Here is a 17789-nt window from a genome sequence, read left to right as displayed (position 1 = left end):
GCTGAAAGACCTCCAGAAGGGCCAAGGAAGTTAAAAACCTGGTTTCTTTATTTGTTTGTGTTAATTTCAGCAAAATGCAGTTTATCTTTCAGTAAGAGGTTAGATTTTGAATATAGCTACTCAATAAAGAGATTCTATGGCAAACCTTTTTTTCTATAGTCTTGTATAATACACAAAACTCCAGATTTTTGACTAAAGATTTACACCAAGGTAAGAAGTAATAAATGTGCTCATGTCTCCCGAATTAGACCACCGCAGTTAAAATGAAATATTAATGGGGGCAAAAGTGAAAACCAAGATGGATCTCATAGCTCTATTCAGTGGTGGTGATGTTTTTAAATATCTAGAATATCCTAAAAAAATCTTCCCCTCAAAAAATAAAAAAACCCCACCCTTAAACCTCAGGTCAAAGTTAAAGAAATTAAAAGAAAAAGATAAACCTGATATATCTTTATTCTTTCATATAATGAAATACAATAGCAGCAGGCCTAACATGAAAATACATTCAGGTTCTAAGCTCCCTGCTTTTTCATTTGCTTAAAAGTATGCAAGAAAGAGCTACTGAAACAAAATTAATTTGGGATCTTTTGGCAATCTTGTAAGTATTAGTGTGGAAAGCCTGAGGACACCATACATCTTTTGAATGGAAAACAGGTGCTTTTCACAGAAAACAGGTAGGTACTGCAGAGCTGATAGAGCCAAATGTGTGATTTAGGTGCATTTCACCAGGAAAGGGAAGTGCTTCTACAAATGTTCTGTGACACCTTCAATAACGAGGACAACATGGTAGCACAGTTTGCAGTTTGGGAACTATTAACCTCAGCTGATACAAATCAAAATGCAGACCAGGCCAGAGCTGTTCTGCTAAACACAACCAAAAAGCAAAACATAGGTGAGGAACTGGATTTGTTTTTGCTCATGCAGAGGAACATAAGAACTTGAGTCACACGGTTGTGCTGGTACGCTGCAATAGCTAAAGGGTATGTGTAGGGTGATTTGAACAAAGTGGTAGGGATACAACAAAAGCTGATTTTAAGTTAATTTGTTATTGAATTCTGTGTTCTGAATTTTCTCCTCTGAACTATGTTTGTAACACAGAAAGTGGCAAATAAAAGTGGTTAACTAAAATAGAGGTTTAATGTCACTGGAAATGAATTAACTCTGCACCATTTTGAGAAGGTCCTTTTACTCCCAGAGGACATTCCTTAGTCTTCTGCATTTATATGCAACATCTTAATTCCATGTGTCTCGAGGTTCTTTCATAGCCCTCTTTCCTTGGCTGATCTGATTCATTTCTTGGGTACAGCCTCTCCATCTATTACACCTATATGGAAATCAGACATGATAGCTCAACTACATTGTTCCCAAATATAAGCACTAAAGCCCCTGAAATTCCCCAGAAATATAAATACATCCTTTCCTGTAACTATTGAACTATTCCAAATTTTCAAGAACCCCAAACTGGGAATTTACCTGTTCAGGGCCAAGAGACTGAAGAAGCAGAGAGGCACATCTGTCTTTTCTTGTGTCCATTACCCCATTATGTTACTGTGGTGACAAAAACAAAGAATCCCTGATATCAAACAGAATTTCTAAGCTGCATATATTCTTAACCTGTTTCCACAAGTCACTCAATGTGCACCAAAGTAAATTACACTTTGGCAACAGCTTTTCACCCCTGTGGATTTCCTGAAGTCTAACATGACAAGACCTCTCACACGGTTTTTACCAGACGTTATCATTCAGCATCTCTTTGCATGGTCTGTCCAGGGATGCAAAACTTGAATATTTAACTAAAGTGTTACTAACTCACAAGGCACAAATTAAGAAATCAAGCTTCATTTGCTTTAGTGCACAGAGGAATTATTTGGCCTCAGAGAACCCTTATTGCGCTATAGCGCAATCCTTAGGGCGCTATACACATTCAGTATCACTTCTTATTTCACATACTTGAAGCTCTTAAATGTAAAAGTGCTTTGGGCAGTCTTAACTGTAGATACCGTTGCTAGTGACCAGTCAGTTTCATCTGTATAAAATACATGAGTGTGTAGATGCAAATGTATGTACATGTTCCACCACACATAATCACACAGCACGCACTACACATTTTTGCAAATAAAAAATCAGTAAATGTAAATCACAATGAGGTTTGGTGGGTTTTTTTTCCCCAGCACTAAAAAAAGATGCTGTTTCAGTGATCATATTGAAATATAGTATCATTTTTTACTCTTATTATTAATTCCGAATTTTGCACAGCAACATACTACTACCGTGAGGTATCGGAGGAAAGAGTTAAATATAGAGAGCTTCAGTGTTGGACCACTTATGCAGTATTTAATTTCTCTACCTTTACTACTACATGCAGAAAGAAATTTCCGTTTATGAGAACCATGGAAGATGTGCAACCATGAAGCTACATTTCTAACCTGTTTATAAAACTCACAAAATCATAGAGTCACAGAATGGTTTGGGTTGGAAGGGACTTTAAAAATCATCTAGTTCCAAACCCCCTGCCATGGGCAGGGACACCTCCCACTAGACCAGGCTGCTCAAAGCCCCATCCAGCCTGGCCTTGAACACCTCCAGGGATGGGGCAGCCACAGCTTCTCCGGGCAACCTGTTCCAGTGCCTCACCACCCCCATAATGAAAAATTTCTTCCTGATATGATTACAGTGGGAGTAATGAACCTACTATATACCCCCTATTCTAAATAGGAGAAAGTTATCAATGTAAAAAATGGAAATAGTCTCCCAAATGCTACCTTGTAGTGTTTGCATGGATTCTGTGAACAGAACAAACTGTTCACCATCTCAGAAGTGTAGAATCTTGACCATGGTTTGTAAGTCACCAGTGAAGGAAAAAGGGGGACCGTGTTTTTTTCCTGAACAGTTTTATTATTACTGATAAATCCTTTCTTACCACAACAAGCATGTCAAGATAACCATGTCAAAGCATTGTCTTTGAGTCTTCCAATAGAAAACAGTTATGGGTTTTTTTTTTATAAATGTAATCATTTACAGAACTACTATAATAACCTTTTTGCAATGTCTAAAGGCTGTATTTCCCATTTTGTCTGAGAAAGGTGGCATGTCAGATGAAAATATCCTATGGGCCACATCTAACCAGTTGTGTCATATGGATCTAGTCCATCACAGTTTCTGTTTGGATGTACTTCTTTCCTTTCAAATACTCAGAAAATCGGGCACAAAAGAGTGTAATTTTTTATCAATAACCTTTAAAACTCAGTGCTTATCAATTGCAAACTTCATATTTCTCTTTCAGTTAAACTTCTAAGGTCATGCCTTAAAATGCAGCAGTTGTGTGTTGAGAATCAGATTTTGCTGGCTTAGCAGAAAAGTAATACCTTATAGTACAGTAAATATTTGTACAATATTTAAGTTAGCCCCATCAAGAATAATTGCATAGGTTTAAATGATGGGCTATTCCAATTGTCCTCATGGGATGCAAATTAAAATATTTGAGGTGAAAAAAAAGCAACGCTCAGATTCTAGAAAACAAATCACTCATTTTAATATTCAGGTTAATAGCCTTTCACACTTCCTTCTGACCTGAAAGCACATGTTATTTTCTCATTTTTTAAGGCCCATGCACCTTCACAAAACTAAAACATAGTAAAGAGGAATTCAATCTCCTAAAAGCTTTAGGAAACCAAAAACTTTCCAGAAAGAAAAAAAGAAGTTTGCAAGTTTTAACTTCCCGAACCAGATCAGTGTGGTGTGCTTTCCATTACTGGCTGGCACTTCTCAAAACCTGGGGACTATAGATATAAACGAAAGCCTGGTGTCAAGCTAATGACTTCCTTTTTGTGAATAGGAATATTTGTGGATTTTGTGGTAATTCCACTATCATCTCAGACTGTACCTTAATGCAGCCATACAAACAAGCATCTCTGCTTCTTGCGCTTTTCTGGCTTTCAAGTACTTCCCTTTGCAATGTTAATGATGAATTTTAAGACAGATTATTGAAATTTAATAAATATAGTAATTTTAATATATTAATAAAGGCAAGAAATATAAATGAGAATGTTTATATAGTGACTACAAGAAATCTAAAAGTTTATATAGATGCTAAGTATCATTCTTATGATTTTAACAATCCGAAGAGTTCTCAAATGTTTCTGAAAAAAATCTTAATTTGCTGCCTTAAATTTTCTACCAGACACTTGTAACTTTCTATCAAAAAAGAGGTGAAAACTCCTTTCACATACTGAGGACATGCATAAAAGAACATGTGCTATTTATTAACAGGAGCAAGCATTTATTAAAGTCTATCCTGGCTTTTGAAAACAAGATGACTTCATACACAGGAAAGAGGTGTATATGATAAGTTGTTATTTCAGGGCTGTTTTGAAAACATTAAAAAAGGGGGCTAACCCTATTTTACATGCCAGTTTTAATTAATCTAATTTCCAGAAGGAATTTTACCAGTGACAAAGCAAAGCATAACCTTTGGGAAAACTCTAACCACCACTCATTTAAAACTCTTTATGGCATAGTAATGTTTCTAGTTTCAATACTTCATAAACTGCAGAAGTGTCAAAAGCTTTTTACAGTTTGTATTGAACATTTTTAAGGTCTATCTTAATTCTAATTGTAAAATGTCAATATTGGCTTGAGGAAAAAATAGCAAAATAACTTACTATCTGATCTTCCAGTCTATTCTGCCAAATGCTAAGAGGAGAGTGCAAGAGTAATTCACAGTAGTCACCAACTTTCAAGTAATTTCATATTCGACTGAAAACTTACCTATAGCAAAATATTATATCACATTTTCCTGACATTAATATCCTGGTCAGATCACCATCAGACTATTTCTAACTTGGCTATTTCGCATTTTTCCATTTTATTAGCTGCCTTCTTCACCTAAGTAGATGGCAATCTAAGTGATCTGTAGGGTAGTGATTTTCCTGAGTGTTATAAAAAAGTTGGACTCAGTAGTGCCTTCCATGCTCCAGAATATTGTGGAAAGCATAAATGGAAGTGCTTGAGCACAGTCATTGGGAGCTAGAGGAACCACAGGGAAATGGAGAAACCAGCAGAGAAAATTAAAGAGTGAATAAGCATGGGGTTAGAAACACAAAATGGACGAGAACAACTTTCTCGCCATAAAGAACACTCTCTCTCTCTCTCTCTCTCTCATGAGTTGCATCTTACATTAAGTCAGCCCACTACCAATAAGTATGCTGCTGTAACCTCTTCTCATCCTATGAGTAAAGTCTCTCAACCTTTGCCCTTCACTTCCTCTCTGGCATTTTTCACTGAAGACCCTTTCCAACTGCTCTTGCTACATACAGAGAAGGTTTCTAAATGCAAGGCCAGCAGCTAAAGGTGGAAGTATTCCTCCTAACTAGATATGGATAACTATATAACAAGATACAGAAATAGATAGATAGGTAGATATGCATACACATGGACAAGTATACCTACACACATGCATACATATGTGCATGTGTATGTATATATGTATATATGTAAGTATACACACATACATATATACATGTGTATGCAAATACACGTATGTGTGTATATACACATATGGTAACATGGATGTATAAATATGCATATACATATATGCGCCCAGTAAAGAACACAATGAAGGACTCCCAGTTCAGAATATATCAATGGCTTCGGGAATTTGCTGGGATTGCAGAAGTCTCTTGACAGTATTCCCAAGCACATTTGCCTCAGCATTTACCATTGCACTGCAAAGCTTTTTGGAATTCCTCAGAATAATAGAAGTCGATACATAAGTTAAAATAAAAAACACTACGATTGTGTACTTCATTATTAAAGACCTTAGCCTACACAAGCATGTTTGCTGCAAGCGCTCATCAGATATGAATCTTATTTGAACATGAGAAAGAACAGAAAGACATAAGTCGTCTGAAAAGCAGGTGTTTTCACTCAGTGGAGAGTTAGTATTTGTGTCTACGTATATTGATGACAATAGGTGTCACCTCTTCACGATGGAACTCACAAAGGTGTCATGTCAAAAACGGTTAAATACAATCTTACTGAATGTCTCTGAAAATGTAGAGAACTATGAAATAGCCCTTTTTGCTCTTCAGGACATGAATTTTCAGTGAGCACGCTTGTCACTTTATTCCACCTATTTCATGGTAGGCAGAAAATCTTTCAAAGAAAGGGAATAGTTTTCATGGATGAGCACAGGATCAGACTGGTGACCATAATTACGATTAAAATCAGATACTGAAGAAAATACAAGGTGACAGAGCAGCTGGGTTTTCTTACTGCAAATGCCCCAACCCTTTGACACCACCTATAGGAAAATCTATCACTAACTGCCATCAGTACACTTAAAAGGCCTTTCTTTTTCCATGATGAGACAGCAAGGAATAATCCTTACTCTCTCCAACCAAAAAAATTCCAAGAAAAATGGCAAATTTTTATATCAACTCTTCCTTGTCTTTAGAAAAGGAAATTCATTTCACTCTTCCTCTCTGTTTTCCTTTGCACAGTTGATCGCAGAAGCAATTCTGCACTCATCTATGCTCACTTTGCCTTTTGCATCTATGCTCTATTGCCTTTACTTTATTGGGTCATGTTTTCTCAAACCACCCCCTAGTATATAAAAGTCACTAGCTTGTAAAGTCAGCTTTGCACTGTAGAGAAATTAGAAAATGTTGCTCCAGCAAATTAGCCAGCTGCTAGAATTTCTAGGCCTAAACTGCACACTACTGTTTTATTTTAGCACAGCACTTCTTAGGCAGTGCCTGGAAATATTCTCAGATAGAAAAAAGACAACAGAAAAAAATTCTTGGGGAAAGAGTGCAAGAAATACAGAATAATGGGTTTTGAATACTAGCCTTATTTGTAGCAGGCCTAACACTGCTAAAACATGACTTCCTGCCATCCAAAGGCACCTGGACCATCTTGAGAGGTGGGCCCATGCGAACCTCATGAAGTTCAACCAGGCCAAGTGCAAGGTCCTGCACCTAGGCTGGGGCAATCCCAAGCACAAATATAGGCTGGATGGAGAATGGATTGAGAGCAGCCCTAAGGAGAAGGACTTGGGGATGTTGGTGGATGAGAAAGCTCGACATGAGTTGGCAATGTGTGCTTGCATCCTAGAAAGCCAGACATATCCTGGGCTACATCAAAAGAAGGGTGGCCAGCAGGTCGAGGGAGGTGATTCTGCCCCTCTACCCTGCTCTCATGAGACCCCACCTGGAGTTTTGGAGTTCTCGGCACAAGAAGGGCATGGACCTGTTAGAGCGGGTCCAGAGGAGGGCCACAAAGATGATCAGAGGGCTGGAGCACCTCTGCTATGAGGACAGGCTGAGAGAGTTGGGGTTGTTCGGCCTGGAGAAGAGAAGGCTCTAGGGAGACCTTATAGCAGCCTTCCAGTACCTAAAGGGGCATACAGGAGAGATGGGAAGGGACTCTTTATTAGGGAGTGTAGTGACAGGACGAGGGGTAGTGGTTTTAAACTGAAAGAGGGGAGATTCAGATTGTATATCAGGAAGAAATTTTTCACTATGGGGGTGGTATGGCACTGGAATGGGTTGCCCAGAGAACTTGTGGATGCCCCATCCCTGGAGGTGTTCAAGGCCAGGCTGGATGGGGCTTTTAGCAGCCTGGTCTAGTGGGAGGTGTCCCTGCCCATGGCAGAGGGCTTGGAACTAGATGATTTTTAAGGTCCCTTCCAACCTAAATCATTCTGTGGTTTCCTGGGCCATGCAGTCAATGGAACTGTCTGCATCAGCAAAGGCTCTGCACCCAGTCTCTGAGGGACTCAAAAAGGGACATAAAGACAACACCAGACCACTCCTTTTTTTTGTTCTTACTGTTTCTTCCTAAAACAAATAGATACACTTACTTTATTCTCATGCAGATTTTTGGTAGATTATCTCATTTTAAACTTTATTATTGCATCATGTTGTTGGCTGGATCTAAATTTCTAAAACAATTCTTTATTTTGGTTACACAAAGACACAAAAATGCTGCCAGTGTATTTATTCATTTACTTTACACTCTTGTAATAAAAAAATATTTTAATTTTCTCACAATAACTGAACAATAAATTTACCACTGAATAAAACTACCACTGAAATAATACAGAGGTAATAAGAGGTAAGAATTCAACATATGGTTGAAAATAAGGAGGTGTCCTCCAAACTTTCATGACCGCCGTGAGGAAGATTACCAACAGACTAAAAGTAAGAGCATGTTTAAAAAAGATAGGTTTATTGTATGAAATATAAGCCATTCCATTTCATTATTCTAGTTCACTGGTTCATAAGGAAGTCTGTAATAAGTATAGTTAGTAGCTGAGGTTGAAGATTACAATAGAAAAAAAAACCAAACTGAAAAAGCCTTTTCAGCTTGAGTTAGTAGCTTTTTTATTTCTTGAAAACTCACTGATTGTTTTCAGTGAAAACTAACTGACATGGACTAAATTAAAAATAAATTAGAGGAAGGTATCTTTCAAAATCATGTTAGATGCAACTTTTTAGGTTGGAATGAACTGAAATCATGTGGCATCTTATTGACGGGAGAGCATAGCTAAGAGATGTTACACCTTTCAATCTCTTTCTGGGCTACTGTAGATTTTCCTCTGATTAAATTCACAAGAATTGTAAATCATTCTTTTTTACTCAGTTTAAAATCTTGATTACTCAGTATCATGATTCATTTCCAGTCAGAATACAGTTGAATTAGTAATATGTTATTAGACCATTATATTATTATTTCACAATTCAAGAGTCTTCTCATCCAAGGATCCCAAAGTTCTTGCAAATAATAAAACAAATAGTACACTTACAAAGAATTAGATAACAAATTAATAACAACCACTGAATGTATTAGTGTAGTGGCAAGTTGTGCAAGGAAAGGGAAGACAAGAAACAGAGTGCAGATTAAGACCAAGAGTCTACTGGAAATATTCTTTAAGGTACTACTCAGTGTCATGAGAAAATTGCTCTTCTGGATAGTAACAATGAGATTGAACACTAAATTAAAAATATGTTCTTTTATCTCTAGTCTGTGGTTTATGGGGGTATGGAGAGCATGGGCTGAGTTTCCTGCTGGTGTAAACAGCACAGCTGGGATTTTCTTCATCAGGATTTGCTTACATATGTAGGTTGGGGAGATTCTGCAGAAGATTTCTTTTTAGACCTGACAGTCAACCAGTGTTTTCATCACACAGGAAATTCCATTACTGAAACAATTTGTCCTGATATCAAATCAGAACACAAACTCAAAGTGTCTTTTTGTTTTTTTCAACACAGAAAATCATGCCCAATTCTGCTTTTAAAAATGCCAACCGTTTGGAGTTGGCTTAGTGAAGAATGGTGATCCTTTGTGACAAAATCTCATAGAAAATTTCTGGTTTCATGTGACACACCTCCATTTTCTTTTTTGACTTCCCTGTACAAGTCTGGTTCCTTGAGAAGACCACACCTGATCGTACACAAGGGAACATTCACCTGCACATGCCCGTTCTGCTAGACGTAAACACATGTGCCTAGACAAACATTCAAATTGCCTCCAAAACTATTAACCAGGTATGCAGTTTAACTCTCATACCAGATAAAAAGTGCTGCAGAACTACTTTTCCTTGGTAACTGGATACTGCAAATACTAATGCAAAGAGGTAGATGTTGGAAAGGTATTTGCTGTACTGGAATGAGTATCCTTGACTTTGTTAATAAGTAAATAAAACTGATTACAGAATTCATGGCAACAGCCACAAGATAGTTAAATATAAGGTTTTCCAAATACATAAATGGCTGTTTACATCTCAGCCTAAGATACACGTTAGCTGTATATGTATCAGTATTGTTACCATGAAAGTTAGTGAGATTTATTTTGATTTTAGCAAGGGTTGACCAATGAGCAATGAATGAATCCAACAAGTCTACAAAATACTTCATGAGTTATGCTTAACAGATGTACTGTACTTCTGAGATTTCCTTTCCTATGCACCTCTCAACTGTAAAAATCTTTATAATTCTCCTGACTTTCAGTTTATCTTTTAACTCTGTACGTACCTTGCTAACAAAACTAAAAAGGTAATTAACTCCATTTTGAATACAGTGTTTTGAATAGTTTACACTCACAGAATTGCAATAATTTTTATTATAAGATGTGGGCAAAATTCATTTTGCAGTAACTACAGCTTTAATGTGTTAGGCATAGATTTACAGCACTATACATTTTTCCAATCAGTCTGAAAAGGAGCATAACTATTCCATATATTATTTTCATTTCTTGCCTTTCTAGGTTTGGTTTGTTTAGTAATTGTCTTTATCATTTTATAAACTTGACCAGGCTGGATGAGGCTTTGAGCAGCCTGATCTAGTGGGAGGCGTCCCTGCCCATGGCAGGGGGGTTGGAACTAGATCATCTTTAAGGTCCCTTCCAACCCGAACCATTCTATGATTCTATGAATCTCTTATTTTTAACAGAATGTGCATTTTGGAAATAAAAAATCATAGTACAAAAAGACCACAAAAATAATCTGATTTCTGGTATTAGAAACCCTTCCTACTTAAAACTAATCCCAATTTAGAAGTATCAGGATTTTTGTAAAAATCCTATTACCATAGAGGGGAATATCCTGTTTGATTTTGATAGGATCAGATGTATGCTTATTGCATTTGTTTGCTTTTCAAATTTAATTAGGGTCTTAAACACTCTTCATGAAAATATTGAAGGTGAAAGGCAAAGGAAAAGTGAGAAGTTATTCCTGTACATTGTTCATGCTTGTTATGATGTACAGACGGGTTTGGAGATAGATGATTTATTTTGTATTTTACTACCTTACTGGTTATTTTTCAGTTTACATATATACATGTTCACTTGGTCTTAAAACCTCATCCTGACTCATTTTGTAGTCAGTGATATTGATCATGTTCTCTGTCTTAAAAAGTAGGTTTGGGTGAAAAATCTTGGCCCTAATGAAAGCAGCAGCCACAACACTTGTTACACTTGAGAAGGATTAGGAAGATTGACCCTGGTGATTTTTATCACGGTGATAGCAATGCCTATTTTCATTTTACACTCCAGCTTTACAGCCCTCTGCTCCTAGCTAGTAGACATATATATTGTACCTTTGCCCTTGACAATTGAGGGTCAGTCTATGAAATTTGCAGATGTATCACTTCAGCTGAAATATCTGAGGGAAATCATGGCGCAGCCCGCAGAGAGATGGGGCTGCATGCAGGGCATCTGTGGGCGGGCACCATTTCAGCCCCGCTATGCTGAGCAGAGTCATCACAGGGCTACAGTGTCCCACAGCAGAGGACAACGTAGGTGTAGCAACATCTTGAGCATGGAGGGACTGTTGCCTCCTTGTACAGAGCAGCTGAACATGAGGAGATATTTTCTGAGATGTTGCCTTCTCACGATAATGCTTCAAAGGAAGCAGAAAACCAGACAGTGGGCAAGTCAGGATGCATCTCCCTGTAAACCCCTAGTGTGAATAACCGTTTCGCTATGTGCTTTTGAATCACAGATTTCTGTGGATAGGGACTAGCTCTTACTAGAGATCCACAAACAGCCCAACACGAAAGGGTTCTACTCTTGGTTGGGGTCTCTAAGTAAAAAACTACTGCCAAAATAGCTGATTATTAATCTTTCCTAGCATGATTTTAAATGACTATGAGAATGTACAGTTTGAACTAACACAGCAAAAATACTTTCTTTTTAATCTTTTGGTTGTTCTTCGCTCTCATATGCTTAAATAATTCAAAACATAAGTGCCTATTCTTATTTCTTACTGCAAATGACATCTGTTCCTCATGAATTCTCTGAGTCGCATGCATGATATTTGCTATGCCTGGATACTTTCCTTTGAAACATGCACAAACTAAAGATGAGCTCTCATTCTGAAACTTGACAAAAGTTGTGATCAGTAACAGAGTTACAACGAAAGGTCTGTATTGGGCAAGATTTGAAATCACAGTCTGGGCAAAATCTTCAGACTGAGGTTTTTGACTGGAAACATTTATCTAACAGAGCAAGAGGGGTACGAAGATACTGTACTGACGCGTCAGAACCAGTTGATCCAAGAATAAGGTAAAGCTGCTTTCATTCCACATTTTCCACAGCATTCTTTATACATTAGTCCTGTTATCGGGTTTGCCAAGCCAAAGACACAAAAAGAAAACAAAATATGCACTCGCAAAACACAGCTCTTTCCCCTTCCCCAAAACATATGTTTTGATCCAGTAACTTAGAAGTCATACATTGCTTATTCAGAACACTGTGGGACTGTAATCATAAGCAGAGCTGCAAAAGGGCCTGCCACCAAGGCAGAAACAAGTTCCTTGCTCTCATATCGTATAATCCAGGGTGGTCTGCTGTTGTCAACTTAAGGACGTGGATCCACAATTCAAAGCCACCCCTGTGGGCAGGGACAGCCAGGTCTTGTTCTGCTATGAAAACCCCAGAGCCCTTCAGCAGCAGCCACCGTGGCCACACTCGGCGTCTTGCCCAGGCCGTGAGGGGCTGTGGGACTGCCCCAAGGGCACAGTGTCAGGAGGAGAGCTGCCGCCTGGTAGGGACATGCCTACATAGCTGATGCTGTGAGGGGCCAAGGGGCTGGGGGGAAAACACCTCCCACCCACAGCTGGAAGGAGCTTTTTCCATCATCACAGCATGGGGCTACAGTAAATGTTCTACTTCATGGCTTCTGGGGCAGCACAAGAACATATTTAAAATAAGGTTTTCTGTCAGTTTCTTAAGATTGTTTCCCCCTAGGAGCTGATCTATTCCCAAGAAGACCTTGATCCTCTTACACTGAAACACAAATGAGGATTGGCTTTAGTAAAAAGAGGTTTCGATGATCTCTGTGTGAGAAGAGATGTCAATTTGTGAAGAGAAGTACTTCATCAGGAACCTAAAATAGTCAGAAAGCCCCTTCTAAAAAGCTACATTTTCCTTATTTAACAATTTTCTTTGTGCATGTCAGTGAAGGAGACATATGATAGTAAGAAGTATTTAGTCATGTTTTCAGGAAGTTAATTACAGAGCCTTAGAGCACCTAGGCACAGCAGTAGCCCAGCCAGAGCTAGTGAGATGATTTGACGTTCGTTAACCTAACACTGGAAGTTAATTCTGCTTCATTGTATCGCTACCATATCTCTGTACAAGGTACAGGAAATAAATGAATTGTATATCTTTTTAGTTAACAATTTTGAGGAGATTCTGATAAGCAATAACATTTACACACTGAAAGTCAATCTCTTAAGAAAAACATGGTTCACGCGTTACAACAATGTAAGATTAGGAAACAGTTCTGCTAACTGCTTTACAACAAACCACACGAGATACAATATTACCCCTTACACAATCAAATGTGTAAATCAGATTCAAAACCTGGAAAAAAAGATTAACGGGGAGAGAGAGAGAGGCAATAAATGTTGGTGAGGTCTCGACCTCCAAAGTGATTTTGTAACTCCTGACCCCAAGTACACCAATCCTTTCCTTAAACCACACCACAGTAAGGAAAGTGATAACAGATACAAACCCATGCACGAGCAAATGTTAATTGCAAGAAAATTTGTGTCGATAAAAGCTCTTCTTCAGCTAACATCATGTCAGAACAGAGAAGACAATTTTCATGAACGAGGTATTTTAGGGTAATTTAAACTGAATGGAGCAGGGAACTGAGATCTGCAAGACTTTTTGTTCTTTCAGTTTTACATCTGGGTCTGCAGTTACCCCAGAGAAGGTGACAAGTAGACAAAAAATAGGTCGCTCCCATCAACTAAGGTGCTGTCCAGCTGGAGTGATGGAGAGAAGAGTGACAGCTTCTTAATTGTCAGTACCTGCATAAAGGCTTGAGATGTTACTTTCTTCATATATGCTATGTCTTGCTAGATTTGGGTTTGGTATAATGAAGAGGAATCCATACATAGAATATTTCGGCTTTTATATCAAACAAAACTGATACTCTGTTTTTGGATAACATCTTTTCCACACTAAGATACCTGCCGGAAAGCAGTAGAGCTCCTTGCAATTTCTACTGGAAGCAAGGGATTCCCTTAAGGGCAAGAAGCAGTGTAAAAACGCAGGACTAAACACATTTGGTTTTTTCTCAGCCACCAGACAGGGTGGGAGTCCTACAGTTCAGACGCAACCACAGGACACCACAGTTTGAATTTAACACCAATGTTCCTTGCAGTGACCCAGATATGCAGCTCATACGTCAACAAGGAGCTTCTGAATGGATACTAACGTAAATGGTAAGAAAGTTACATCTCACAGAAATAAGGAGAAGTTACTATTGTCTTGTTTCTTATCTGTTTTTGAAGACCATATTTAAAGTCCTTTTTAAAAAAAAAAACTAATATTTTCATGACACTTTAAAACAATTTGTACTTTTCATGCTGGGATTCAATTAAAAACCAGCAAACACATAAAAGACTGAGAATTTTCAAAAATGTATCTGTTTCATTAAAAAAAATAAAAATGGAAGGAAGGAGAATGTTGCCAATGTTTATTTAGGATCCTGCACAACTTTGAAGTAGCAGCAATTCAAGATTCATTAATACAGGATTAGGTTGTATGATTTTTAACAATACTTAATCATCAGCCAATTATCAGAGTGGTTTAACAAAATTTGCTATAATCCACATGATGACTTAGTTAAAGATTTGGAAACGGCAAGGTTCACACAAGACTTACAACAGAGTTTCCTAAATTAAATCTCACATGTACAAGAATACACACAAACAGATACAGAGGTTAACCTATATAATTAAGATGCTTCTTTTCATGTAAAAAGTAGTAAATTATTGGTACTAAATGATCTTTGAAACCTCAAGAAATCCAATAGTAGTGAATCACTCGCTCTTTTCTTTCATCAGCGTCTGTCAGTAGAGGATCTTTGAAATCCTCACAAAACCTACTCTTCTAAATCCTTGTGAAATCTGCCTTTTGAAATCCTCATGAAATCTACTCTGAGAGGCGTCCCAACTCAGGGGAAGATACTGGGTTACAGTCTGCTGCGATCCCAGAGAGCTCAAAGAGTCTCACTTAGGGTGGCAAGATGATTGACTTTGGTCAGTATTTTTCCATTTTGGCCACAATTCTTGTCAAGTAATTCTGGTACTGTCCGGAGCAGGCTACAATCCAGGCAGCAGGAGTTTCAGGTATGATTAGGGAGTGCCTAATCGTCCTAACTCACTGTACTTGTAACCTCAACGAGAAAGTACCAGATTGACCAAACTCACTGCGCTTGTAACCAAGACAGAACCAAAATATTGGCTGGTCCTGACATCACAATGTGACCCAGGGGATCTGCATCACCACGTTCCACCCCATGACCAAAGCCAATCTATTTTCCACAGAGTGGTGGTCACCTCTTGCCTCTGTGCCTATAAATAGACGATGACACATTTTAGTTAGAATTTGAGGGAAAATTTATGTTGGGTTAAACTCTATAACTATTAAGGAGGCATATATGTGTTACTTCATCAAATGGGATTAGAAAACATTATATATGCAGGGAGGTTCTTTAATAGCATAACTTGTTTTGTCATCTTCCAAACCTTCATATATAAAACAGCGTTCAATAACAAACATAGTATAACAAGAGCCAGTAGAACCATGATGGGGTGTAGCACTAGGTTCTGTGTCTCATTTGCTTTTGGAGACCATCCAAAAAGAGTTTCCCACCAGTAAAGTTCTCCATCTTCCTTTACTCTTTCTAGGATACGGTATATCTCCTCTGCATCATAATGGACAGTAATTAGGGAGTTTTGTCTGTTGTTCCAAATTTGCTTTAGCGATTGACTTAAGTCATCAGCTTGTAACAGTTTTCTCATCTAGGTGAGATTCATTCCAATAGGGGCAGGTAATAAACCTTGATACAATGTATAGTTGGAAAGGCAGCAATTGGTGGGTTTTGACAGGAGTTGAATAATTAAAATTGCATCCTATAATTTTGATAAAATTACAAATACAGATATTTGAGTGATTATTTATTTCTACAATGGCGTTGTCTACAAATGTAGAATTACAAAGGGTTCTTATACAAACATATCCATTACCAATATATACTAGTACAGTTTCAGGGGTTTCATCGGGATGTATTTCAAAATGACAAACATTTTGTTCAGGGTCAAGACAAATCCCTGTTGCTCCTGTACAATATATGCAGCAACATCGACAGTTTGCCATTGGTTTCTGGGGTTTTTGGCCGATACTCTATGTTCTACTGGATAGAGTACAGTTTCATTGTGATCTTGTTGTGATCCCAGTGCAATGATTAGGTATATCGTGTATACTGAAGCATCGCATATTGTTGAAACAAAAGCTGTGGCTTTACTGTGGGTAGGGTCATAAGTGAAATTAACTAGATGCCACCAGCATTGGAATTCCCTTTCAAATGTAGTTGCATTATCCCAGACTACCTTTTGAATTTCTGTGGGCAAGGTGTATTTATCACCTTCCCTTATAATTGCTGTTAAAGTAGATTGCACCCACAACTGAGAAACAAGAATGGGGCATAACGTACTACAGTTACCATAGTGATTAGCATGAACAAAGGATGTGAGGGTCTCCACCAGGTGGGTTGATCTTGCTGACATGTGAACCAAATTTGGTTCACTTGTCACCAAGACGAGAACACAATGTGGGCTGGTCCTGACATCCCAACGTGGCCCCGGGGGTCTGCATCACCACAGAGGGATCAGAATGTACTGATGCAAGAAGATAACTTTTACACAGGCATTCCTATTGTATTTCAAATCCTATTTCTTTTTGTACATATGAAGCTTAAGGCAGCCAATGGTAGCAGTTCACATTTATTTATCATGTGAGGTAATGGAGTTACTGTCTCCGGGCATTTGCAAGATTGTCTTTCTACTTTGTAAGGGAAAATCAAGTCTTGGTATTTAAAAACTGAGGAGTGTCAGGTAAGCCACGGATCTTTAGAAGATAATACCCAACCACATTGTTATTCCCTGCAGGATCAGCTATTTCCAAATGATATATCCTGCCTGCCATCCACAGTGCCTTTGTTATAGTACAATATACTATATTTGAGGAGAGGTGTCACTGACCATTGCTCTTTTCCCATGCAAGTATTTTTTCTTGCCGTCTTTAATGAGGCAAATATACACATAAAGAGATGAAATCTATTTTCTAATTCCGTGACTCAATATAAATGAACTGAATTAGGAAGCTGAACTCAACCAAAAGATTAACAACATAAATAACATTACCCCCTAATAAGACAGTATGAGACAAGACTGCATTTTCTCTCAACACTTCTTTTTTAACCAAAAAAATAAAAAATAAAAAAAAACAACAGTATGATTACATGAACATATGGCTTAAATATGCCAAATAGTTATACAAATTGTCGACATTCCCATTTAATATTTTAGCGTGAATGCCACCTTTAATCAAAATGGATTTTCCGCTATAGCTGTGCTAAGGATTTTTTAATGAGAATTTACCAAAGCAGCACAGTGTAGCATTCCTGAAAAACAAGCACTTCCTTATCACTCTGTTTGGGAACATTTTTAGCTTGTTACTCATGTTTTTGCAATAATTTTCTATGGTATTTTGCCAAGTAGGTCAGTTTCATTACATGGCTCATCACAGACTCTTTTTTTCTTGATTGTGTGTATTTAACTTACGTGGTCAGTGTTTAACATTTCATTTTTGATCTAAAATCAAGGGCTATCTGTTGAGTGATGTAATGATTTTGCTATGATTTTAGAAATACACAGACACCATATTGTCTATGGCTTTGCAGATGGCAGTATATCCCTTAAGAGACAACCTTT

Source organism: Rissa tridactyla, chromosome 1 (genome assembly GCF_028500815.1).
Source record: "Rissa tridactyla isolate bRisTri1 chromosome 1, bRisTri1.patW.cur.20221130, whole genome shotgun sequence".
Classification (NCBI taxonomy): domain Eukaryota; kingdom Metazoa; phylum Chordata; class Aves; order Charadriiformes; family Laridae; genus Rissa; species Rissa tridactyla.
Note: the sequence above shows the minus strand (reverse complement) of the source record.